At 42.0% G+C, this 25,123-nt stretch overlaps 1 protein-coding gene and 1 non-coding gene across 39 annotated transcripts in view; both read right to left on the bottom strand.

The window, feature by feature from the left end:
* The window catches only part of LOC100387714 (uncharacterized), a 76,932-nt gene extending 59,383 nt beyond the window's left edge, over positions 1-17,549 (bottom strand). For 13 of the 38 annotated variants that reach the window (XM_078359851.1, XM_078359850.1, XM_078359865.1 and 10 more), the window contains exons 1-2: positions 17,438-17,549; positions 7,049-7,134 (exon numbers count right to left, since the gene is read on the bottom strand). The gene's annotated coding sequence lies outside the window, so the exon portion shown is untranslated. Of the gene's footprint in view, positions 1-7,037; positions 7,135-9,016; positions 9,235-9,832; positions 10,944-14,852; positions 17,399-17,437 lie in introns of those variants that run through there. The other 25 variants (XM_078359837.1, XM_078359836.1, XM_078359849.1 and 22 more) reach the window with 15 other exon arrangements.
* Positions 8,296-8,436, bottom strand: LOC118150415 (U4 spliceosomal RNA). Its single transcript, XR_004738513.1, has one exon. It is a non-coding gene; the product is annotated as a U4 spliceosomal RNA (small nuclear RNA).
* Positions 17,550-25,123: the final 7,574 nt, after the last annotated feature.

Raw genomic sequence — 25,123 nt, 5'->3', positions numbered from 1 at the left:
CTCCTGAGTAGCTGGGATTACAGGCACACACCACCATGCCCAGCTAAGTTTTTGTATTTTTAGTAGAGACAGAGTTTCACCATGTTGACCAGGATGGTTTCGATCTCTTGACCTCGTGATCCACCGGCCTCGGCCTCCCAAAGTGCTGGGATTACAGGCTTGAGCCACTGCGCCTGGCCATGTCATTTCAAATTTAATGATAGTAAAACTTTCAGGCTTACTTCTTGTCTGTAACTACTATTTTTGCTATAAGCAAAACAATCTTGACTAAATCTTTCCTGCAATTATTAATCCTGTTATTAAATAATTAGGCAAAATATTACAGCAATCAGAATTTTACAACTAGAATTTCACATTGTGGGTGCCAGGGTTTAGTTCTATTACAAATAGAGTTAAGTACAACAATTCTCATAGAAGTGGCATAGTAAATCATTTGTTTAAAACTTACTTGCCAGGATATAACATTTTGCTTTTAGGATCTACAAAGTTACAAATGCAATCCTATGCATAATTAAAATTTCCTTGAAAATATGCAATAAGAATTTCTAACATTTGTTGGTGAATTCTGAGGAAAAAAGGTAGAAATGACAAAAAGTATCAGGTGAGGTATGGGGCTGAGTAACTTGAGTAGCCCTCACTTAGACACTTATGTTTTATGATTTTCAGCTTAAGATTTTCTATTTCTTATACTGATATTTAGGATGTTCCTCTGGACTGTCGGGGCTTGTACTTTCAGCTCTTCAGGCTTTGACTTGCATGTTGTGTATTCAGAAGTTGATACCTGTAACTCAACTACTGGAGCGGGTTAAAAGAACAACTAATGTAAAGCTATCCCCAGCTTGGCTTATTGAAAGAGAGGGAGAGGAGAGTTTGTATTAATACCAAATTTCCTGGGCTAAATAGAGGTCCTATTTCTTGGGGTTGAGCTTCTGCTAGTTGTGTAAATTCCTGTTGGAAGTGAGCTAGAGAAGTTACAGGCTTAATCAAGCTAGAGGTGTTCTGCTTGAAAACAATCTCTGAGCACATTGATAAGTTTTATCCTTTTCTAAGAGAAAAGCTTAGTAAAGGATTCTAAGGACTTTCCATTGGCTGGAGGCTGGCAAATGGAATTTGATATCATCTCACTGTTTCCACCCTGAGGGCTACAAAGAATGCCCTCGAGAAGTGGCCTATTTTATTCCTGCAGGAGTATACTGAGCTTTAATTTCTGCTGTGGAGTCTTCCTAGATTAGAAGAGCTCGAAGTGTGTTGATGTCTTGAGGCTTCCTTGCCACTGACTTGGCTGCCTGATCAGCTAACCTATTTCCTTTGGCTACTTTATTTGTTCCTTGTGATGTTTCCTATAATGTATCACAGCTAATTCTCATGGAAGGAAAACAGGTTAATAACATTCGAATCTTTTGGTGATATTTTAAAAGATATTCATTAGTGATAAAAGAACGTCTTTCAAATGACAGCAGGAGCATAGCGAGCAAAGAAAGCACACTGAGTTAATGTAAATGTTAGCTACCTTTCCCTTACTTAAGTGCTCTTGTAAGAGCTATTTGTGGCCTGGCACGGTGGCTCACGCCTGTAATCCCAGCATTTTGGGAGGCCTAGGCAGGTGGATCACGAGGCCAAGAGACTGAGACCATCCTGATCAACATGGTGAAATCCTGTCTCTACTAAAAGTACAAAAAATTAGCTGGGCATGGTGGTGCGCACCAGCAGTCCCAGCTACTCGGGAGGCTGAGGCAGGAGAATTGCTTGAATCCAGGAGGCGGAGGTTGCGGTGAGCCAAGATTGCGCCATTGTACTCCAGTCTGGGTAACAACAGTGAAAACTCCGTCTCGGGAAAAAAAAAAGAGCTATTCGTTCAGCGAATTAAGTGCTTTTGTCTTGGGAGAGACATAACTTAGAGTAACTACTGCTTATTCTGCCTTATTTCTTACTTTACTGACTGTTAGCTAAGGGCTCCCCTGAGAAGACAGTAATTTTGCCACATTATGTGGGGTGTAAACAGTTTATTTCTAGGGTTAATTTGGAGGATTTGTGAGTAGTAGAGCCATTGTGACAATGGCTTGAAAGCACAAACAGTAAGTGCTCTTAACTGCAACTAGGTTGAGAAAAATACTGGATTAGAATTTTTCCTGAGATGCTTTTTATTATCTTGCTATGGGAGGAGAGGAGACCTCAATTAGAGATAAGAAAACTGAGAGACTGGCTCTAGAGTGTAGAAAGAGGCCTACTTTCCACCGGGCGCGGTGGTTCACGCCTGTAATCCCAGCACTTTGGGAGGCCGAGGCGGGTGGATCACGAGGTCAAGAGATCGAGACCATCCTGGTCAACATGGTGAAACCCCGTCTCTACTAAAAATACAAAAAATTAGCCGGGCACGGTGGCGCGTGCCTGTAATCCCAGCTACTCAGGAGGCTGAGGCAGGAAAATTGCCTGAACCCAGGAGGCGGAGGTTGCGGTGAGCCGAGATCGCCCATTGCACTCCAGCCTGGGTAACAAGAGCGAAACTCCATCTAAAAAAAAAAAAAAAAAAAAAAAGAAAGAGGTCTACTTTCCTTCCTTTAATTTCCAGAATCACCTGGCTCTCTTCTGCTCTAATGGCAGTTTGAACTGCTGGAACCAGGGTTTGAGCCCTGGGACAGTCAGTCCTGCTGAACCATCTTTGAGGCTGGTTCTGAACCCAGCGACCTTCACCTTTGAGGCCAGTTTGATCTCCAGTGGTCCCCACCATAGGCTGGACAGGGTGGAGGTGGCTTCTTCTGTTTGGGAATTCCTTCTTCTTTTTTTTTTTTTTTTTGAGACGGAGTTTCGCTCTTGTTACCCAGGCTGGAGTGCAATGGCGCGATCTTGGCTCACCGCAACCTCCGCCTCCTGGGTTCAGGCAATTCTCTTGCCTCAGCCTCCTGAGTAGTTGGGATTACAGGCATGTGCCACCGTGCCCAACTAATTTTTCACATTTTTAGTAGAGACGGGGTTTCACCATTTTGACCAGGATGGTCTCAATCTCTTGACCTCGTGATCCACCCGCCTTGGCCTACCAAAGTGCTGAGATTACAGGCGTGAGCCACCACGCCCGACCCTAGGGCATTCCTTCTTAAAGTACCCTGCTTGCTACATCAATAGTAACTAGCAAATGCACCTTACAGATCCTGGTCTTTTTACACCTGCAAAGAAACTGCTACTGCCTTTGTCAGTCTCCTATGTGCGCACTCTCTCTCTCTCCCCTTCTCTTGGTTTCTATTATAAAAAACCAAAGTGACCACTTTCAGGAGGTTCTTTAAGACGCTATTTGTTCCTATAGCTTGCTTCTGTAGTTTTCCTCTAATATCAGAAGCTGACTGTGTAATAAACTTGTCCTTTAGAATGAGCTATTTCTTGACTGAATCAGGAAATAAGGAGGTGTGCTCTATTAGTGCCTCTCTCAGTCTTTCCATAAAGGCTACCGGATTCTTATCTGGTTTTTGGTCTATTATAGACAGTTTAGAATAATTAAGAAGTTTGGTCTTTGTTCTTTGTAGACCCTCTAAAATGCTTATTAAAGTGATTCCACCAGGTGTGGTGGCTCATACCTGTAATCCCAGCACTTTGGGAGTACAGTGGTCCCTGCCACAGGCTGGACAGGGTTGAGGTGGATTCCTCTTGCTGCCTGGGCACTCCTTTTCAAAGAGCCTGACTTGCCATGTGGGTAGCAACTAGTGGATGTACCCTGAAGATACTGGACTTTACAAGCATACAAAGCAGCTACTAGAGACTTTGTCCTTTTCTCTTGTGCTTTCTCTCTTTTTTGGGAGGCTCCTCCTGGTCCTTATTATAAAAGACTAAGTTGGCCACTCTCAGGAGGTTCTCCAAGGTCTGTCTGCTCCTAAGCCTGCATCTGCAGCTTTCTTCTAATATCAGAAGCTGCCAGTGTAATAACTTTGCGTTATAGGATTAGCCGTCCCTTAACTGAATCAGGGGATAAGGGGGTGTGTCTTATTAGTGCCTCTCAGCTTTTTCATAAAGGCTGCAGGATTCTCATCTAGCTTCTTGTCTATCATGGACAGTTTAGAGTAATTAAGAGGTTTGGTCTCAGTTCTTCACAGGCCCTTCAATATGCACATTAAAAAAGTGTTTATGTATGGCATCATTGGGGTTCCAATCAGGATTGTCAAGAGGTATTGCCTTTTTTCCTATTGGGAATAATGTTTCTATTTTTTTTTCACTCACTATTTTCTTTTTGGCCTACTATAGGATAAATATTGCTCATCTCCAAAATTCTCTGCTGCCCGCAGATTTTCCTATTTTTCAGCTGTGGTAAGAGCTTGGCTTAGGAGCAGCATAACATTACTCTATGTAGGGTGTCAAACACCTGAGGTAAATTTTGAAAAGCTTCTATATACCTAGTGGGGTCATCAGAAAATCAGCCTAAGTATCCCTTTATTTGACTAAAATTCTGCAATGAGATGGGAACTTGAGGGGGTCCTGAATGAAGGGGATCCTCAGAAGGTTCTCCTGCAAGTTGATTCTCTAATTTTGGAGAATCACTCGAATAGGCCTACTTGATATGACTGCTCAAAGAGCTGGATTGATTTTGCAATGTTTTCAACGGTCTAGTAAGAATGTCATGCCCTTGTGCAAAAGAAAATAAACCATTTTTTAATTTTTCAAAGTCGTGGAGTTACAGGAGTGCTAATGCCTCTAAATGCGCTCAAGAGTGCAGGCCAAAGATGGTTTGTTACCTAGAAATAAAAGGGACAGGAAGGCATTCTTTTAGTCTCCTTCCTTTCCCTGGAAGTGGCCCAAGGTGAAAAGACAGTGGTTTTGACTGTGGTGGGATGCTCTGCTTCTAAAAAATTACAAAACCAGCAACCCCTTGAGCCACATTTCCCGTTACTATAGGCAGCTTCTGATCTTGCCTAACAGGATTGCTTTTCGGAACTGTAAAAATTTTTGTGGCGTTGTATACAGAGAGGACAGAAGACATGGTGTTGACGGATAGAAAAGGAGAAAAGCTGTGATAGGGAAAGCTTGGAAATCCTCTTGCCAACACCCAGTCTAGCAGTCAGAGGTTGGGGTCAGTCCCGAACCCTTCAGACAAAACCAGGGTGTGGCCCAAGACAGAAATCCTCAATTACTTCAGGACCTCTACCAGACCCATATGATGGCTAGGTCCTCCATAAATAAAAATCAGTTTGAAAAGTAGCCAATATATGCAGCAACCTGAGGGCAATAGAAGATTCATTATGTTCTCCCCAACAAGCCTGTCATCTGAGACATGAGAATGGCAGCTCACCCTAAGGGCAGATAGCCATAGGATGCCTGGTATTTCTGATTTTATTTGATTTAAAAATGGGAAAATTTAAAAAATTTAAATGCAAAAGTTAATGCAAAATTTTAAAATTTTAAATTTTGAGGGTGAGCACCTCAAAATAAAAGGACAGAGTTGCGACCTGCATTTTTTTTTTTTTTTTTTGAGACAGTCTTGCTCTGTCACCCAGGCTGGAGTGCAGTGGCATGACCTTGGCTCACTGCAACCTCCACCTCCTGAGTTCAAGTGGATTCTCCTGCCTCAGCCTCGTGAGTACTGAGATTGCAGGCACGCACCACCATGCTTGGCTATTTCGTATTTTTAGTAGAGGCAGGTTTTTCACCATATTGGTGAGGCTGGTCTCAAACTGCTGACCTCAAGAGATCCACCCACATTGGCCTCCCTAAGTGCTAGGATTACAGGTGTGAGCCATTGCACCTGTCAGGGTCTGCTTTTTTCTTTTGAGATGGAGTTTTGCTCTTGTTACCCAGACCGGAGTGCAATGGTGCAATCTCGGCTCACCGCAACCTCCGCCTCCTGGGTTCAGGCAATTCTCCTGCCTCAGCCTCCCGAGTAGCTGGGATTACAGGCACGTGCCACCGTGCCCAGCTGATTTTTTGTATTTTTAGTAGAGACGGGGTTTCACCATGTTGACTAGGATGGTCTCGATCTCTTGACCTCATGATCCACCCGCCTCAGCCTCCCAAAGTGCTGGGATTACAGGCTTGAGTCACTGTGCCCGGCCAGGGTCTGCTTTTATACCCACCCTTTTTATAATCCTGGGCAAGCACCCACAGTGAAGCAGTGTCTTTCATCTGGGGTAATATCCAAGGCTCATTGCCTTACAGCAAGAACATTAAGTATGAAAACACAAGGAGTGAGGGTAAGAGCAGAGGTTTAATAGGCAAAAGAAAAAGAAAACCTCTCTACTGCAGGGTTTTATAGATGAGCTTGAGGAGGTGGTGTTTGATTTACACAGGGCTTAAAAGATTGGTCAAACCAGGTGCATGAAGAAGCTGACCGCCTCCCCACTTTATTTTCTGCTATGCAGATGGGTTCTTTACGTGGCCAGTGCCATGCTGCCTGTTCCTTTACTGTACATGTGTTTGACCAAAAAAAAAAAAAAAAAAAAAAAAGGAATATGGAGCCTGCATGTTGAAAATGCTTGGCCCCAGGTAGTCTTTTCCTATTGGCAGAGCTGTCGACATTCACCCATGCAAGTTTGCTTATCTGTGCTTACAGCTGGATTTTACAGGCTGTTCTTGGTTGGGAAAAAAAATCATTTGGGGGCTGCTTCTTGTTAAAAGAGACGCTTTGCTGAGGGCTCTCTTATCCTCAAAATCTGCCTAATTTGTGTGCTCCTGTATCAATAAAAGCAGAGCTCAAAATATGATTGCTGGGCCTGGGGGTAAAGATGTTGGTTATAAGTAGTGAGTCTTCCCTACATTTTTTACCTTAACAAATAAGTTATTCTCCTCTCAGTTTTGATTCACCAGAAAATTGGATCATATCTGAAAAAAATCCAAACTGAAGGAATATTTGTTAAAGCAATAAAGGTTTTATACTTAAATTTTAGAGGCTTAGCAAGATAGTATATTTTCTGCTCCTATCACAATCTTTTGAGCTTTTTTTTTTCTGGTTAAGAGGACTTCTAAATAATTTTTCAGGAATTATATCTTCTTTAATCTATCTACATTCTCCTTTCTTCAGCCAAAGAAAAAAAAGATGCAGAGAAGACACATTTGCTTCTTACCCAAACATTACCTTTGCTCACTATTTATTAGACGATGTGGACAGAACTGAGAATAGCAGTTTTCTGGCAGGACAGCAACTTCTCAGCAATAAAGACACTGAAAAAAAAAAAAGTATAAATCTCTCATCAAAAGTTAATGTATTTTAAGCAAAAATAAGAATATGAATCAATAATAAAATGCTTGTGGTTTTTGGTTGATTTCTATTGAGCTCAGATAAAGTTAGACTGAAAGCTAGCAAATATCTAGCAGAATAAAAATTGTTTGAAATAAGAACATTGTGAATGAAGTTACTCTGTCAAGAGAAGTAAAAATATGATGACCTCATACCAATAATCTCATCTCAAATGCTTTTTATTTTAAAAGTATGTCGGGAGGGGGAGGTGGGGAGGGGTAGCCTGGGGAGAAATGCCAAATGTGGGTGAAGGGGAGAAGAAAAGCAAAGCACACTGCCATGTGTGTACCTACGCAACTGTCTTGCATGCTCTGCTCATGTACCCCAAAACCTATAATCCAATAAAAAATTAAAAAAAAAAAAAAGCCATTGTAACAATAAAAAAAAAAAAAAAAAAAGTATGTCATATAAGTATTCCACTTAGATTTACTTTTGTTTTATATAAGTATTCCATTTATATCACTTTCCTTCATTATTTTAAAGTACTTTCGACTTTTTATCAGCGAAAAACAGTCCAGCTGGTTTCAGAAAATCATGTTGTGCTGTTGCCACTTTAATGATGATGATGAAGAACACTTGTTTGAGTAGAACTTCTGTTCTACTCAAAGTACTGGTTTTCCTTTTCTCTCTAAATTTAGTAATAAGTCTTGGCTAAGAGAATTTGTCTTATTCAAATATATTTTATGAAATTTAATTGACATTTAAGTGTTTCTGACTTACCTGGAATACTGTCATTTTTAATAAATCCAAATTAAGTACTTGAAATAATCTTTTATGAAAAGGCTTTCTGAGACAAGAGTTAAGATTCATAAAATTTCTTTATACTATGAAAATAATGTGTTGACCAAGTTTGCAGTAATCATTCTGAACACAGCATTCTCAGTTCCCAGTATTCACCCTCAGTCACATAAGAGAAATTGTTATGTCTGTAAACAGGCATAAGGAGGTGCTGAGTGAAGGTGTGCCACACTGCACATCAATGCTTTCCACATGCACCAATTAGGGTCTGCATTTTATTGGACTGTCATTTGCAGGGCTAGATACTTACTGAATATAGTCATGCTTTTTTATTTTTAATAACTCAGGCTCCGTAGAGACTGTCAAAAATTGCCAATGCTGACTATATTTTAAGTTGTCATGAGGGGTATTGGGGAAAGTTTTCAATTAGCAGTAATTGCATGTGGATAAAAAACTCATTGGCTACAATACTGCCACTCTGCAAAGTCATGCTATTTTTGGACGGCTAACGACGTCTGTTATATATTAATTTTATACAATTATCTGCCTAGCTGAAAAATAAATCTTTTCTTAATTTACTCAAAATTGAGAAACTAGATTTGCACTCTTTAATCTTTCAATGTCAAAGCAAATCAGAGAAGCGCAATGTGTGTATGTAGAATGCATTTTTCTGCCTATTAAAATTCTTCTTGTATTGCCTTAGAAACCCTAAAAAGCCACTGAAAAGTTATTATTTTTAAAATCTTTAGCCAGGATATCAGATTTCAAAATGTTCAAAAACTTAACAATTGAGCAAAGCCAAAGTCTTGTCTTTGCATTTTGTTAATAATCTAGCCATTTAAAAAAGCATAGCAATTACAACCACGTATTGAAAAGATGTGAGTTTGATTAATTTTATCCCATTTCAAATGTTTTTGCTAATTGTTCTTTTATGTTAACCTACAAGAAACTATCTGAATAACTTTTTCTCCATTCAAGAAATATTCATATTAGGCTGGGCATGGTGGCATGCCTGTAATCTCAGCACTTTGGGAGGACAAGGTGTAAAATTCACATAAAGTCACTGACCAGATTGCCAACATGTAAAAACTCCATTTCAACTAAAAATACAAAAATTAGCCAGTCATGGTGTTCCATATCTATAGTTGCAGCTATTCGGGAGGATGAGGCATGAAAATCGTTTAAACTCAGGAGGTGGAGATTTCAGCGAGCCAAGATCAAACCACTAAACTCCAGCCTGCACTATTGTCAGCAAGTTGTTTTTCTCAGTGGCTCTTTTTGTTCCTCTGTAAAACGAGAATAATTATATTACCTATGGTATTAAGTTACTGGGAGAATTAAATTCATTAGCACGTATATAGTGTTAGGGTTAGTTCTCAGTACAAACTAGCTATTGTTAATATTTAAGGCTGAATTACAGTAATACATGCTAAACATAAAAATAGCCTTCTATTACTACAAGTTTTTCAACCAATAATAAATATATATTTAGATTATTTTCTAAAAAAACATTTGACATAGTTACACAATGGAATACTAGCCAGCCTTAAAAAGAGGAAAATCTGGCTGGGTGCAGTATGTCATGCCTGTAATTCCAGCACTTTGGGAGGCCGAGGAAGGCAGATCACCTGAGACTGTGATTTCGAGACCAGCCTAACCAATATGGAGAAACCCCATCTCTACTAAAAATACAAAAAATTAGCCAGGTATGGTGTCACATGCCTGTAATTCCAGCTACTCAGGAAGCTAAGGCGGGAGGATCACTTGAACCTGGGAGGCAGAGGTTGCAGTGAGCCGAGACCGCCACTGCACTCCAGTCTGGGCAATAGAGCAAGAACCTGTCTCAAAAAAAAACTCATACATTCTCCTCGAAAAAAGTCTTACCAAATTTTTTAAAACAATTTTTTTGTTGTTGTTGTTGTTGAAATGGAATCTCACCCTGTCATCCATGCTGGAGTCCAATGATGCGATCTCGGCTCACTGCAACTTCCTCCTCTCAGGTTCAAGAGATTCTCCTGACTCCACCTCCCGAGTAGCTGGGACTACAAGCACACACCACCACACCCAGCTAATTTTTATATTTTTAGTGGGAGGTGGGGTTCACCATATTAGCCAGGCCAGTCTCAAACTTCTGACACTGTGATCTGCCTGCCTTGGACTAAAACAAAATTTTTATGAATTACTTTATATGACCAAAATGGAATGAGAGTATGGAACAATAATAGAAAAAAACTTAAAAATTTACAAATATATAAAAATTAAACAGCACCAAACTCTTGAGCATGCATCTGTGCAAAAATTCAAATAATATTTTGGAAAAGTCCATATTGCTCAATGTAACCTATAGATTTAATGCAATGTTTTAAAATTTCTCACTGTGGCTGGGCGTGGTGGCAAACGCCTGTAATCCCAGCACACTGGGAGGCCAAGGCGGGTTGATCACGAGGTCAAGAGATCAAGACCATCCTGGTCAAAATGGTGAAACCCTGTCTCTACTAAAAATACAAAAAATTAGCTGGGCATGGTGGCACATGCCTTTAATCCCAGCTACTCAGGAGGCTGAGGCAGGAGAATTGCCTGAACCCAGGAGGCGGAGGTTGTGGTGAGCCGAGATCGCGCCATTGCACTCCAGCCTGGGTAACAACAGCGAAACTCCGTCTCCCCCCCAAAAAAAAAAAATCTCTCACTGCATTTTTTGAAAAAATATAAACAGCGGCCAGGCACGGTGGCTCATGCCTGTAACCCCAGCTCTTTGGGAGGCTGAGGCAGGGGAATCACAAGATCAAGAGATCAAGACCATCCTACCTAAAATGGTGAAACTACATTTGTACCAAAAAAAAAATACAAAAATTAGCTGGACATGGTGGCCCATACTTGTAATCCCAGCTACTTGGGAGGCTGAGGCAAGAGAATCACTTGAACCTGGAAAGGAGAGGTTGCAGTGAGCCGGGTTTGTGCCATTTCACTTCAGCCTGGCAGCACAGCAAGACTCCGACTGAAAAAAAAGAAGAAAGAAAGAAATATAAACAGCAATACCAAAATTATGTAAAATCTCAAGAGAAAATAAAATATCCAACAATCTTCGGGCCGGGCGTGGTGGCTCATGCCTATAATCCCAGTACTCTAGGAGGCCAAGGCGGATGGATCACGAGGTCAAGAGATCGAGACCATCCTGGTCAACAAGGTGAAACCTCGTCTGTACTAAAAATACAAAAATTAACTGGGCATGGTGGTACGCGCCTGTAGTCCCAGCTACTGAGGAGGGTGAGGCAGGAGAACTGCTTGAACCCAGGAGGCGGAGGTTGTGGTGAGCCGAGATCGCACCATTGCACTCCAGCCTGGGTAGCAAGAGCGAAACTCCGTCTGAAAAAAAAAAAGTCTTCAAAAAAACCAAAACAATGTTGAAGGCATTACCGTTCCTGATTTCAAAACGAATTACAAAGCTACAGAATTAAAACAGTTTATCATGAATGTAAATGTAGAAAAGTAGAATAAAAAAGAATGCAGCACATATAAACTGTCATGTATATGGTTATATAAAGAGCTATTTGCATAACTATAATTATTGCAGTTTTTACTGAAAGCCAATAGCTAAAAGCAATGCAAATTTTTGTCACCAAATCATTCAGTAAACATAATTTGAAACAAAAAATACTAAAATACCCAGAATTTAATAAGCAGAAAATATTCTTAACAACTATAAAGATAAAGCTTGATGACATTATGCAATATGAAATGAGTCAGTCACAAAGTCAACGACTGAATAAGATATATGTAGCAGTTACACTCTTTCTTAAAAACAGAAAACAGAATGGATAAAAAAGCACCAGGAAATGAAAAAAACTGATAGTTGTTCAATGTGTATTGAGATTTAGCTTTGCAAGATAAAAACATTCTAGAGATACGTTGCATAGCGGTGTCAATACAATTAATACGACTAAATTAATATTTAAAATTATTTTATTGTCAATATTGTTATGTGTTTTTTGAAAAGTAAAAATGAACAATAATACCTAATGAATAAAGTTCTGATTGCTTTTAAATTATTGACCAGATGTGGGTGGCTCACACCTGGAATCCCAGCACTTTGGGAAGTGGAGGTGGATGAATCACATGGTCAGGAGTTCAAGATCTGTCTGGCCAACATGGTGAAACTGTCTCTACTAAAAATACAAAAAATTAGCTGGACAGGGTAGTGGCTTGTAATCCCAGCTACTCAGGAGGCTGAGGCAGAAGAATCTCTTGAACCCAGGAGGTGGAGGTTGCAGTGAGCCAAGATCACACCACTGCACTCCAACCCAGGAGACAGTGTGAGACTTCATCTCAGGAAAAAAAAAAAAGTTAAATCCAAAATGTTTTGCCCACGCAAAAATAATATAAATTCACAAATAAATGTTTAAATTAGTAAAATTCTTATGACTGCTGACCTAGAAAAGATTAAACTATTCACGACAAACCTATTCAAAAAATATACAAGTCATAAAAAATAGACATAATACTTATACAGGCAAACAAACATAACGATAACTATATTGGCAAGAGATAGATGATTTATATTGGATTTGTTCTACACATTATTAAATTGTACAGGTGTCAATATTGTCATACATTATTATAAACTAAAACATCAAACTCAATTAACTGATATGAGGTGGCATATTCTAAAATATATAACACAGTGATATAAAATTGCAAAAGAGTAAACATGCAACGTGAAGCTTATTGGACACCGTAAAGTAGATCAACATATTTATGAAAGAAATCTTAGAAGAAGAATATAAGAAAAAAGTAATACAGAGATTACTTAAAGGCAACAAAGGCTGAGAAGTTTTCCAATTTTGATGTAATAAAAAAATTCTGCCGGGCACAGTGGCTCATGCCTGTAATCCCAGCACTTTGGGAGGCTGAGGAGGGTGGATTAAGAGGTCAGAAGATTGAGACCATCCTGGCTAACACAGTGTCATCCTGTCTCCACTGAAAATATATTTAAAAAATTAGCCAGTGTGGTGGTATAGCTGTAGTCCCAGGTAATTGGGAGGCTGAGGCAGGAGAATCATATGAACCTGGGAGGTGGAAGTTGTAGTGATCTGAGATCATGCCACTGCACTCCAGCCTTGGCAGCAAAGTGAGATTGTCTCAAAAAAAACCCAAAAAACTAACCAATAATACTTTATTCAAAATTATTTTACTTCAAAAACAAGATAAAAATAAAGGCTTTCCAAAATGAAAGGTGAGGGAGTTCATTAGCACTAGCACAGTCCTACAACAAATGCTACATGGTGGCCAGGCACAGTGGCTCATACTTGTAATCCTATAGCATTAGGAGGTCAAGACAGATCACTTGAGACCAGGAGTTTAAGATTAACCTGAGCAACATGAGACTGCATATAAATAAAAAGAAATCCTAAAACGAGTCCATTATGCTGAAGAAAAAATCATGCCGAACAGCATCATAAAAACATATAGGACAGGCACGGTGGTGCTCTCCTATAATCTCAGCACTTTGAGAGGCCAAGGAGGGCGGATCACCTGAGGTCAGGAGTTCAACACCAGCCTGACCAAAATGCTGAAACCCTGTCTCTACCAAAGATACAAAAATTAGCCAGGCATGGTGGCTCGCGCCTGTAATCCCAACTACTTAGGAGGCTGAGGCAGGAGAATCGCTTGGACCTGGGAAGCGGAGGTTGCAGTGAGCCAAGATCCTGCCACTGCACTCCAGCCTGGGTGACAGCAAGACTCCGTCTCAAAAAAAAAAAGTATATAAAGCTCCCTGTTCAATGTAAATATAGAGGTACATATAGAATTCTATTATAATGATGATGCATAAATCCCTTAAACATCTGTAAACATACAAAACACGACTTAAAATCTTCAAACATCTGTTAAGAGATACACAATATATGGTATCTGTAATGTCAATAACAAAATGGAAAATATAAAGGTATAGATTTTGTATTCAATTGAAATTATGATATAAAAATATATTGTTTTAACATTTTTTTCTTGAGACAGAGTCTCGCTCTGTTGCCAGGCAAAAGGCTGGAGTGCAACAGCGCAATCTCTGCTCACTACAACCTCCTCCTCCCAGGTTCAAGCAATTCTGCCTCAGTCTCGGGGTAGCCAGGACTATAAGCGCGCGCCACGACGCCCAGCTAATTTTTTTTTTTTTATTTTAGTAGACAAGGGGTTTTCACCATGTTGGCCAGGAGGGTCTTGATCTCTTGATCCGCTCACATTGGCCTCCCAAAATGCTGGGATTACAGGCATAAGCCACCGTGCCCAGCCTGTTTTAACTTTAAGATGTTTTACTTGATAGGGTACAGTGGCTCATGCCTCTAATTCGAGCATTTTTAAAGGCTGAAGCAGGCAGATCAGAAGGTCAAGAGATTGAGACCATCCCAGTTAACACAGTGAAACCTCATTTCTACTAAAAATACAAAAAATTAACCAGGCATGGTGGCACACGCCTGTATTCCCAGCTACTAGGGAGACTGAGGCAGAACAATCACTTAAGCCAGGCAGGCGAAGGTTGCAGTGAGTCAAGATTGCACCATTGTACTCCAGCCTAGGTGATAGAGTGAGACACCATTTCCAAAAAAAAAAAAAAAAAAAAGGGGCTGGGCAAGGTTTTTCACACCTGTTCCCAATACTTTGGGAGGCCTAGGCAGGTGGATCACAATGTCAGGAGTTCAAGATCAGCCTGGCCAAAATGGTGAAATTCCATCTCTACTAAAAATATAAAAATTAGAGGCTGGGAGCAGTGGCTCACACCTATAATCCCAGCACTATGGGAGGCCAAGGCAGGTGGATCACTAGGTCAAGAGATCGAGACCTTCCTGGTCAACATAGTGAAACCCCATCTCTACTAAAAATACAAAACTTAGCTGGGCATGGTGGTACGCACCTGTAGTCCCAGCTACTCGGGAGGCCAAGGCACGAGAATTGCTTGAACCCAGGAGGCGGAGGTTGCGGTGAGCCAAGATTGCACCATTGCACTCCAGCCTGGGTAATAAGAGCGAAACTCCGTCTCAAAAAAAAAAAAAAAGAAATGTACCCTGCAAAAAGAGAAACTGATGTTTTCATGCATCTATGCAACTCACCAATTATCTGCCACATTTTCTTGTGGAATTGTACTTATTTTCTACAGGCAAAATAGATTTTTCCTACTGTTCCTTGACAGCATTCCAAAATTTAAGCCTGGGAATTGTTTGAAATTACCCAGCCATGGCCGGACACAGTGGCTCACAACTGTAATCCCAGTACTTTGGGAAGCCAAAGCAGGCAGATCACCTGAGGTCAGGAATTCAAGACCAGCCTGGCCAACATGGTGAAACCTCATCTCTACTAAAAAAACTAAAAATAAAAAAAATTAGCCAGGCATGGTGGCAGATACCTGTAGTCCCAGCTACTTGGTAGGCTGAGGCAGGAGAATCACTTGAATCTAGAAGGCAGAGGTTGAAGTGAGCCCACATGGCACCGCTGCACTCCAGCCTGGGCAATAAGAGCAAAACTCCATCTCAAAAAACAAACAAACAAAAAAAAGAAAGAAAGAAAAGCAAAGAAAAGAAAAACAAGGAAAGAAAGAAATTGCCCAGCCATAAAAAACACACCTGAGAAAATTTCTTTTTTTTTTTTCTGAGACAGTTTCGCTGTTGTTACCCAGACTGGAGTGCAATGGTGAGATCTCGGCTTGCTGCAACCTCCGCCTCCTGGGTTCAAGCAATTCTCCTGCCTCAGCCACCCGAGTAGCTGGGACTACAGGCGTGCACCACCATGCCCAGCTAATTTTTGTATTTTTAGTAGAGACGAGGTTTCACCTTGTTGACCAGGATGGTCTCGATCTCTTGACCTCGTGATCCACCCACCTCAGCCTCCCAAAGTGCTGGGATTATAGGGGTGAGCCACTGGGCCCGGCCTGAGAAAATTTCTAAATTCACTCTTGGGGGGGAAAAAAAGGTAAATGAGAATTCTTAACAAATGGAATATAATATTACATTTCTTTTGAAAACCCACCTCTTTTATGTCCTTTGTAAACATGTTTTTACCTTTCAAGATCTACTAATAAAATGCAATTTTCAGTTAAGAAACTGAAGTCAGGCCGGGCGCGGTGGCTCACAGCTATAATCCCAGCACTTTGGGAGGCCGAGGTGGATCACAAGGTCAAGAGATTAAGACCATCCTGGTCAACATGGTGAAACCCCGTCTCTACTAAAAATATAAAAAATTAGCTGGGTATGGTGGTGCGTGCCTGTAGTCCCAGCTAACCAGGAGGCTGAGGCAGGAGAATTGCCTGAACCCAGGAGGCGGAGGTTGCGGTGAGCCAAGATTGCGCCTTTGCACTCCAGCCTGGGTAACAACAGTGAAACTCCATCTCAAAAAACAAAAAAACCTCAAATTCATGTATTTATTTTTTATAAATTACCACATTACAGGAAACGAAATTCAGGCTTAACCAACTATAAACAGCCAATTAAGCTCTGATTACATAACCAGGAAAGGTGTACGTTCAAGGTGGAAATTAGAAAACTATGTAAATATACCTCATTCCTGAATTTGGAATTTTTCATCATGCACGTTATTAAAGTCTTTTCTTCAAGTCCCTGTAATGGATCATAAACTACAACCCATAGGGGTGCTTTATAAGTTTTGAACAACTCTTTGTTAATCAATGAGAGATTCTTATGTTGCTCAGGTTGGCCTTGAACTCATAGCCTCGCCTCCTCAAGCGCAAGGACAACTGGCCGGAGCCACCGCGGCTCCCTGAACAACTCTTTGATTAAATTATTTGATATTTTTACGGTGACCCCATTTTTTTTTTTTTGAGACGGAGCCTCCCTGTTTTGTATTGAAGTGCAGTGGCACAATCTCGGCTCACTGCAGTCTCACCCTCCTGGGTTCAAACAATTCTCCTGCCTAAGCGCCCGGCTAAATTTTCTATTTTTAGTAGAGTCGGGATTTCCCCATGTTGGTCAGGGTGGTCTCCAACACTTGACCTCATGATCCACCTGCCTCGGTCTACCAAAGTGCTGGGGTTACAGGAGTGAGCCATCGAACCCGGTCGACTCCCATAAATTTTTAAAAGGAGGAAAAAGGAACTAGGAACCCCACGGAGCAAAGCTCTTTTCATTCATGAACTCCTCACCCCAGTCAGGATTCTCCCCATACGACCCTCCCGGAGTCCCTGCACAATGTGGGACAGACGCTGCGCTGCCGGTGTTGAGCTGCCTAGAGAGGGCTCCAGGCCAGAGCACAGTCACTGTGTCAGGAAGAAACAGGACGCGGCGGGGGAGGGCGGGGGTTTGTGGGGGCGACAGTCAGCGCAGCCGCCATCTTAGGGCTGAAGGAGACTGAGGGCGAGCTAGGCAAGGAGAACTCGGGACGCAGATTGTGGAGCTCACTGCTGGAAGGCCTAAGTCCCACCACAGCCACTTCCCACCGGTTCCAATATGCCTCTCCCATCTCTCTGGATGTCGGGCGAGGCACGCTCACCATTTCTAGGCTTCCAGGGGGTCCCGGCTCTCCGCCGTGGATCTCACAATAGCTGCAGGCCACCGGGCGCAAAGACGCAGAACTCCGTCCGGCTGCAGCGAGAGACAAAGGCAGCGCCAAATCCCGGAAGCCGCCCAGTCCGCTCCAGCTGCGGGCCTGATTGGACGGCTCTTAACCAAGCATCCCGGATTGGATGACGTTTAAAGTCCTCCTTCAAGCCCTGAGCGACAGAAGTTGTGACCGCACGCTGGGCTAAAAGAAGAAACAGTGACAGCCTAGGCTGCACCTTTTTCTGGCAGGACTTCCACCCTGAGCTGAGCCAGGCTCACCCTAGAGGGTATTTGCCTTTAACTTTGTGTGTAAGGTCACATGCATTTATAAATAATGTACTATATGGCTATTCACAAAGGAAAATAATAAATTAACAATTATTTTAAAATTTTGGCTTTTATGACCTTCCTGGTTTCCAGTTTTTAAGGAAGCAGCCTAAGGTTTTTGTTTTGTTTTGTTTTTTTAAAGACAATCCTCTGAAATAAAATGTGAGCAATATATGAATTTTAAATTTTCTAGTAGCCATTTTTCCCCCCTGATAATGTTGCCTAGGCTGGAGTGCAGAGGCATGGTCTCCGCATACTGCAACCTCTTCCTCCCAGGCTCAAGTGATTCTCCTGCCTCCGACTCTGGAGTAGCTGGAATTACAGGCACTGGCTAATTTGTGTATTTTTGTTAGAGACAGGGTTTCACCATGTTGGCCAGGCTGGCCTCGAACTCGTGACCTCAGGTGATCCGCCCACATCAGCTTCCCAAAGTGTTGGGAATACAGGCATGAGCCACCACGCCCCGGCCTTTGCCAAACTTTAAAAACAAAAAAGAAGTATTCAAGACTATTTGAGCCTTTCCCCCAACTAGCACACTGTCAGTTCACAGGTTTCTACTGCCCTGAGCAAATAAAGGTCAGCTAGATTTAGATTTTGTAAAACGGGTTCTGAATCTCAATGGGAACAGCTGTAAAAGCACCTGGCAATAGGCATGGATATAGGAGGGATGAAAAATTCCTACAATTTTGCAATCAATATTATTCTTCCTCTTTTGCATATGTGGTTTATACAACTCTTCAACATCAAGAAATGTGTCCAAAGACCTACAGCTACTAAGTGGCTGGGCTGAAACTCAGGATAAACTGAGCTTGTTCATCTATATTCCTCTATAGATCAAACTATTGGCTTCTGCAGACCCATGAAATACTGGCGAATGATACCTTTACAATAGAAGCCGGATTTTTTTTAAAGATTTGTTCCCACCGGGGACAGTGGCTCATGCCTGTAATCCCAGCACTTTGGGAGGCCGAGGCAGGTGGATCACGAGGACAAGAGATTGAGACCATCCTGGTCAACATGGTGAAACCCGCCTCTACTAAAAATACAAAAAATTAGCTGGGCGTGGTGGCATGTGCGTGTAATCTCAGCTACTCTGGAGGCTGGGGTGGGAGAATTGCCTGAACCCAGGAGGGGGAGGTTTCGGTGAGCCGAGATCACGCCATTGCACTCCAGCCTGGGTTAACAAGAGTGAAACTCTGTCTCAAAAAAAAAAAAAAAAAAGTCAGAGCCCAAGTGTAGGGTCCAATCCTCCAGGGTTCTGTGAGCTCCTCCTGGCTGGTGTGGAGATAAGAACTTGTAGAAATAAAAGGCACAAGACACAGAGATAGAGAAAAGAGAGTTTGGGCCCAGGGATCCACTGATACCCAAATCTCAGAGACCAGCAGTGGCCCCAATGCCAGGACACTCTCACTTTTATTGAGTTGCAAATCTGGGGGCAGGGTAGGTAGGGCATGACCTTCCTGGTCAGAGACTGGGGGCAGGGTAGATAGGGCATGGCAGTGATAGGGTCAAGTACATCATGTGTCATTCAGGTAGGGGCTCAGGAATTTCTGGCACCTGAATTAAGGTAAGGAGCTTAATGCATCAGCACTTTTTCCATACTCATCAAGAAAGAACTAAAACATTAAGATTTATATTACTATTACTGATTATCTTTTCTAAGACAAAAGGAACCAGGTGCAGAAGCAGAACATGAGAGTGGACATGGAACGTGACCACTGAAGCACAGCATCACATAGAGACACTTAAGCCCCCGGATGTCTGCGGGCCTACCTGACAGCCATCAGGCCTTACCACAAGAGCTTGGAGAAGCAGAGTTTTCTCCAAACTTCCCCAGGAAGGAGATGCCTCAGTCATTTTGGACATCTCCTCCCCTAGCTGGCTAAAATGGGCGCTTTCACAGCACAGCCAGGGCACCCTCCAGCAGGGGTTATGCATGCATGACAGAGGGCTTAGAGCATCTTGCCTTAGTGTCATTCATTTTACATGTCATCCCAGGTTCGCACTTCCGACCAAATAATTAAGATCAGCTATGAATAACTAAGATCACATATGAATAACTAATAACTACAATGTTTACATTTCTAATTACTTTCTTCTTCATTGTTTATATGGAAATAGGCTGAGGCCTTTTGCTCCTGCCTTGGTGCTTATGGGATCTCCCTCCTGTATCTTCCCCCTCTCTGTTGATGAGAATTGCCATGGCCATCATTGCTTGTTGATTTGCAGTGTCCCATTGGATTCTTCGTACACATCTGCAGACTAGGAATAAACAACACAGACATATAAGAGTCTAAACAGCTAAGGACACAATAGAGCCTCCAAAAGACTTCACCCATTTTTTAGAGTTCAGACCAGATAAACCATTAGCAATTGTTTCAAATATTCCTGTTCCAGGAACAGTAGTTAAATAAGTTTGGGAGGCTTCAAAAATTTGTTCTTTTAACTTAGAGATATAAAGAGTTAAATTATCATCTCATGCTTTAAAATGTCTTTTGACCAAATTCCAATGATGCTGAGTTTCATTATAATCATAAGGGGTAATGCAGTAGTCAAACGTATTCCAATCACACTGTAACTGCATGCAATGCTCAAGATTCATTACTCTGTCTCCCAGCCAGATTGTGCTCTGGAGGAGATCATTAATTTGACTATCTAATTTTTTTTTTTTTTTTTTGAGACGGAGTTTCGCTTTTGTTACCGAGGCTGGAGTGCAATGGCGCGATCTCAGCTCACCGCAACCTCCGCCTCCTGGGTTCAGGCTATTCTCCTGCCTCAGCCTCCTGAGTAGTTGGGATTACAGGCATGCACCACCATGCCCAGCTAATTTTTTTTTTATTTTTATTTTTTGTATCTTTAATAGAGACAGGTTTCACCATGTTTACCAGGATGGTCTCGATATCTTGACCTTGTGATCCACCCGCCTTGGCCTCCCAAAGTGCTGGGATTACAGGCTTGAGCCACTGTGCCCGGCCTTGATTATCTAATTTTTTATCAACTTGGGCTTGAGAGTTCCACAGCCTGGTGGAATTCTTTTGCCAATTTTCAGCATAGTGAGCCATCTGAATAGAATTGTGAATTGCAATACCAGCAATCCCTGCAGAGGCAGTGACAGCAATCAATCCCATAATTACAGCTATTAAGGTGAATACAAATCTTTTAGTTCTCTTAAGTATCCCCTGTAAAACTTCATTGACTATGTGAATAGAAGGGGAAGCTTCCCATGAACGCTGTAATGAGACTGGGAGTCATACCCCCTCTCTAGCTTTCACTAGGAGAATGCTGTTTTGAGCATCAAAGGTACTATTAATACAAGTAAAAAGTTTACACTGATCACAATCAGTAGTTTGAGTGCTAGGAGTGATAATTATTTTTCCGACCAATAACATATAAGGTGACTTAACACAGCTTCTAATGAGTACCACCTTCTTGTGGGTAAGAACAACCTTATAGGTAATTATTCCTGTTTTTACATTAAGAAATTTTTGCGGCCGGGCGCGGTGGTTCAAGCCTGTAATCCCAGCACTTTGGGAGGCCGAGGCGGGTGGGTCACGAGGTCAAGAGATCGAGACCATCCTGGTCAGCATGGTGAAACCCCGTCTCTACTAAAAATACAAAAAATTAGCTGGGCATGGTGGCGTGTGCCTGTAATCCCAGCTACTCAGGAGGCTGAGGCGAGAGAATTGCCTGAACCCAGGAGGCGGAGGTTGCGGTGAGCCGAGATCGTGCCATTGCACTCCAGCCTGGGTAACGAGAGCGAAACTCCGTCTCAAAAAAAGAAAAAAAAAAATTTTTTTTTTAATAGGTTGTATTCCAAACTCGAATTCCAGACATAGCCGCAGCCAATTTCCACAATTCAGGACGTTCTGGAGTAACAATGGGATGAATCATTTTTGGCCTAGGAGAAACAATTCCTTTTTCCAGCCATTTGAATGGGTAAGGAGAAACCCATTCTATTTTCCTGTAAGCTGATGATTCTCCTTCCACATAATTTAATAAATACTCATTTTTACAGTACTGGGTATTTTGACCAAAATAATTTATCCAATAATGTCCTTTTGGAGCCCAGTCAGTAGCAACCTCTGTATTAGAGTAATGTAATAAAACAGCTTTTGGAGCATTACTAATTACTATCTTCCCATTGAATACTATTGAATTCAAAGGTCCTTCAACATACTTTTTTGTTTTTCTTTTTTGAGACAGAGTTTCGCTGTTGTTACCTAGACTGGAGTGCAATGGCACCATCTCGGCTCACCGCAACCTCCGTCTTCTGGGTTCAAGCAATTCTCCTGCCTCAGCCTCCCGAGTAGCTGGGACTACAGGTGCGCACCACCACGCCCAGCTAATTTTTGTAGTTTTTAGTTGAGACGGGGTTTCACCTTGTAGACGACGATGGTCTCGATCTGTTGACCTCATGATCCACCTGCCTCGGCCTCCCAAAGTGCTGGGATTATAGGCGTGAGCCACCACGCCCGGAAACATCCTTTTTTAAGCAATCTACTACGCCCTTAGTTTTATACGTTTTTGGAGAATTAGACTTATTGGTAAGTACTTGGAAAGAAATACTACTAAAAACATTATGTACTTGATAAGATATTGCTTGCAGAAGGCACTATCCACATCCAATCCTGAAATTAAACTTTAAACATCCTGAAGCTTCTCCTATGCTCGGTGGTGGAAATTTATACACAATAAGGCTGGGCACGTTGGCTCATGCCTGTAATCCCAGCACTTTGGGAGGCTGAGGCGGGTGGATCACAAGGTCAAGAGATCGAGACCATCCTGGTCAACATGGTGAAACCCCATCTCTACTAAAAATACAAAAAATTAACTGGGCATGGTGGCACGTGCCTGTAATCACAGCTCCTCACGAGGCTGAGGCAGGAGAATTGCCTGAACCCATGTTGACCAGGATGGTCTCGATCTCTTGACCTCGTGATCCACCCACCTCAGCCTCCCAAAGTGCTGGAATTACAGGCTTGAGCCACCGCGCCTGGCCTTAATTTTTAATCTTTTTTAAAGATGGGGTTTCACCATATTGGTCAGGCTGGTCTCGAACTCCTGACCTCGGGTGATCCACCCACCTCAGCCTCCCAAAGTGCTGGGATCATAAGCGTGAGCCACCGCGCCTGGCTTTCTTTGTTATTATTATTATTTCAGATTGTCAGGCTTCAGGAAGCCAGCTGGAGGCATATATGCAGTTTACAGAGTTCATGATGGCTTGACAATAGTCTTGCCATTTTTGGGGGACCTAACAGTCAAGAGTTTGAAACCAGCCTGGCCAACACAGTGAAAATCTTGTCTCTACTAAAAATACCAAAATTAGCTGGGTGTGGTGGCTCACTCCTGTAATCCCAGCTACTCAGGAGGTGGAGGCAGGAGAATCATTTGAACTCAGTAGCTGGAGGTTGCAGTGAGCCGAGATTGTGCCACTGCACTCCAGCCTGGATGACAGAGCTAGACTTCCTCTAAAAAAGAAATAGCAATAATTAAATAAAAATGATATTTGACCTTCAACTTATATTTTAATAAATATGTAATTTATATTTATATCAAACTTGTATGAAAATTTGAAAATTTTATATCTCAATATGTGCTAGTAGTCATAATAATGGTTATTTTTATAAATTATTGTAGGCCAACCGGGCGCAGTGGTTCATGCCTGTAATCCCAGCACTTTGGGAGGCCGAGGCAGGTGGATCATGAGGTCAAGAGATCGAGACCATCCTGGTTGACATGGTGAAACCCCGTCTCTACTAAAAATACAAAAATTAGCTGGGCATGGTGGCGCGCGCCTGTAGTACCAGCTACTCAGGAGGCTGAGGCAGGAGAATTGCTTGAACCCAGGAGGTGGAGGTTGCGGTGAGCCGAGATTGCTGCATTGCACTCCAGCCTGGGTAACAAGAGCAAAACTGTCTCAAAAAAAAAAAAAAAAAAAAGAGAGAGAATTTAGCTGCCAACATTATATATAACAAAACTTTTGCCTTGATAGGTAAAAGATGAATGGCTGATATGGGTGAGAAGTTTCTTCTTCTTTATCTTTTTTCCTCTTTTTTTTTTTTTTTTGATATGGGGTTTTGCTCTTGTTGCCCAGGCTGGAAATGGAGTACAATAGTGTGATCTTGGCTCACTGCAACCTCTGCCTCCTGGGTTCAAGTGATTCTCCTGCTCAGCCTCCCAAGTAGCTGGGATCACAGTTGTATACCACCACACCTGGCTGATTTTGTATTTTTTGTGGAGACAGGGTTTTTCCATGGTGGTTAGGCTGGTCTCGAACTCCTGACCTTAGGTAATCCACCTGCCTCGGCCTCCCAAAGTGCTGGAATTACTGTGCTTGGCCATGGGTGAGAAGCTTTAACGAAACATTTGTTGCTTCATAATATCAGAAACATAATCCACTGCTTTTAAACTACTTTATAAGTAAAAAATAACTTATTTGGAATAAAGAGCATTGCCAGCAGGCCATTGTTCTTCTGAATGGGCATCATTTGTTAGATTATTACTATTTTTATTTATTTATTTAATTTTTTTCTTGAAATGGAGTTTCACTGTTGTTATCCAGGCTGGAGTGCAATGGCACAATCTCGGCTCACCACAACCTCCGCCTTCTGGGTTCAAGCAATTCTCATGCCTCAGCCTCCCGAGTAGTTGGGACTACAGGCACGCACCACCATGCCCAGCTAATTTTTGTATTTTTTAGTAGAGACGGGGTTTCATCTTGTTGACCAGGATGGTCTCGATCTCTTGACCTCGTGATCCACCCACCTCGGCCTCCCAAAGTGCTGGGATTATAGGCGTGAGCCACTGCGCCCGGCCTGTTAGATTCTTTTTTCCATGGCTTAGTGTAAATGAAGCAATGGTTAGAAATTTATCCCCCAAAATAAGGTTCTATAGCAGACTCTAATGTAAAGGCTATGGTTACACAACAGGAGTTAAATGTTCTTACTAAAGTTGTGCTGAATAACAGAATTTCTCTTGATTACTTACTGAATAAGCAGAGCACTACCTGTGCAGTTGCCAATACTTGTAGTTGCACATGGTAGAGTACATTCAGTGTTACAGAGATGCAGTGGTAGCGGATTAATTAACAGGCTACTTGGTTGAAATGAGTAGACCATTTATCTAGCTAATTATTTAATCTATTTAATTTTAGTTGGCTGTTCATGGGAACCTTGGCTAAGAAGGATGGTTTCAACTTTTTTTTTTTTTTTAGAGATGGGGTTTCTCCATGTTGGTCAGGGTGGTCTCGAACTCCTGAGCTCAGGTGATCCACCCACCTCGGCCCCCCCAAAGTGCTGTAATTACAGGT

The sequence above is a fragment of the Callithrix jacchus genome, chromosome 22, assembly GCF_049354715.1.
Source record: "Callithrix jacchus isolate 240 chromosome 22, calJac240_pri, whole genome shotgun sequence".
Taxonomy (NCBI): Eukaryota; Metazoa; Chordata; class Mammalia; order Primates; family Cebidae; genus Callithrix; species Callithrix jacchus.
Note: the sequence above shows the minus strand (reverse complement) of the source record. Positions and strands in the feature narration are given on the sequence as shown.